We start from the raw sequence: 2,218 nt of genomic DNA on the forward strand, positions 1-2,218 counted from the left end.
AAGTAAGTAGGTAGGTAGGTAGGTAGGTAGGTAGGTAGGTAGGTAGGTAGGTAGGTAGGTAGGTAGGTAGGTAGGTAAGTAGGTAAGTAAGTAAGTAAGTAAGTAAGTAAGTAAGTAAGTAAGTAAGTAAGTAAGTAAGTAAGTAAGTAAGTAAGTAGGTTTATTCAGTGTCTAAGGCCATTGGCGCACATCACATCATAGAAAACACTCATTTGTTAAAAAAGTTTCCATAGTGAAAAAGTACAGGCTGTGCACACATATCTCTTGTCATGGGTCAAACATAGCATATTTCTGTCACTGGGCCGAGTCAGGCTGGGAGGAATTAACAATTTCCTTTGATGGACAATGCACTTGTATTGAGAGGTAAGCGAGAGGCACACTTTAGTAATCCCTGTGCTGCCCACTAGTGCTGCGAATCAAACACACTCTCTTCACCTTGTGCTGTACATTGGGGAAATCAGGGCCAGTCACTTTGTTTTGTTTTAGTAAGGTTTTACGGTGCTCGCAACTGCAAAAGGTCATATAAGTGCCAAGGGGTGGATGTCAACAGAGAAGTCCAAAAGGGGAATCAGGCTTACTCTGCTCACCTCTCTAGCCTCAAAAGCACAAAGTCTGCTTCGACTATCAAGATACCCCGGAAATAGCAGTTCACAAGAGAGTGACAAACATACAAAAGAAGCAGAGAAAAAAATGACGATAGCAATGATGAGGAAAACAAAAGCAGCAGTTCCCCGTATATTGTAAAGGCACAGTTATAAGCATGATATTGATAAATCAGCCCATTTACAATTCTACTGTGCATAAGAACTTGTGAATATCCCCCCTTTGGGAATGGCCTAAAGACACTTCAGTCAGTAGCACTGCGCTGGTGTGTGCAACACAGACTGATGTCCTGGAGTCATTTTGTGTCCCCGGGGTTGTATTCTTCACATTTTAGACTAAGAATACTTCTAGAGCAAAGATCACTTTGAAACTTTCAGTATTTCTCAAAAAATCATTTCGACAGACTGCTATGCAAAGCGAACGGGTCGTATTAATGAGTAAATTTTCTCTTTGGAAAGTGGTGGCACAGAGATCCCCACATCGTACAGATACGATAGTAAAACACGACGTACGGATAGGGTTAAGGAAGAAAAGCTGAAAAATCTCATTCTGCAAACCCACCCATATGATATTGACACTTACCAACCATCTCCCTACTCTACCCTTCTTGCCGACCTTGGCGACCCCTGTGGACTCCATCCTACAGTCGACGGTCGAGTCTTCCTCTGGGTAATTTCCCTTCTCAAACTTCATCTCGACTGACATTTTATCACCAGTATCATCTTTGTCAAAGAAGTAGGAGGCAACGAGGTTCTCCTCAAGATTTCCCCCACCAACAATAAACCGGCCAAATCAAGGACAGACGTCAAGCATCTCCATAGATAGGGAAATAACACACACACAATTTCCTCCTATCAAACGACCGTTAAGAATTCAAAAGCAATAGCTTTCGACACAGATCGGGTAAGAATGCAAACATAACTCCTAGTTTTCATATATCCAGTAGAAACACAAACATAACTCACTTCCGCATTTCATAAATCAAGTTGTATAAAACGCAAACACGCAACAATTTGTTTTATAAATCTGGTAAAAACACGAGTTTCTTATTCAGTTCCTTATTTCATAAATCACCTACGAATGTCAGCACGTATCAATTTGTTTCATTAATGAGGTAAAAACACAAACACATTTCAAATCCTCGTTTCACAAATCAGAAAGAAAGGATCAGACACGGACAAACTGTAGCTCAGAGACGGAATCGAAAAATTCAACTTTTCTGCTCCTCAGTGCAGCGAGCCACAGACAAACAGTGGCAAATACCCTGGCCTCCTTTTAACCTGCCAGACGGCAAACGAGAATCAATTCCCACTTCCAGAAGAAAAACATGCTTTGAACATCGCAAACCAATTCCTTCAATAATGAAATAATAATGTTCTGAACAACGCAGCCTATTCCTCCAATAATGAAATAATAATGATGAGGTTCCGGGAGCCTAATCCTCCAGTAATCTTCGGCTGTGACCAAGACCATCCGCCCCAACTCAACAGTCAAACGCTCCTCGATATTCACAAATGTCACAACTGTTTGCCATTTATGAGGAATTGGAATCACCCTTCCTCTCTCATCTCTCTCCCACACTCTGTATCTATATCTCTCTCCCCCCACCCACTCT

General features: G+C 41.6%; 1 protein-coding gene across 1 annotated transcript in view; it reads right to left on the reverse strand.

Moving 5' to 3' along the window:
• LOC101858105 (SCY1-like protein 2) overlaps positions 1-2,218 on the reverse strand; it is a 33,777-nt gene that overhangs the window by 26,522 nt on the left and 5,037 nt on the right. The gene's annotated exons all lie outside the window — the stretch shown is intronic.

The sequence above is a fragment of the Aplysia californica genome, unplaced genomic scaffold (genome assembly GCF_000002075.1).
Source record: "Aplysia californica isolate F4 #8 unplaced genomic scaffold, AplCal3.0 scaffold00167, whole genome shotgun sequence".
Lineage (NCBI taxonomy): Eukaryota > Metazoa > Mollusca > Gastropoda > Aplysiida > Aplysiidae > Aplysia > Aplysia californica.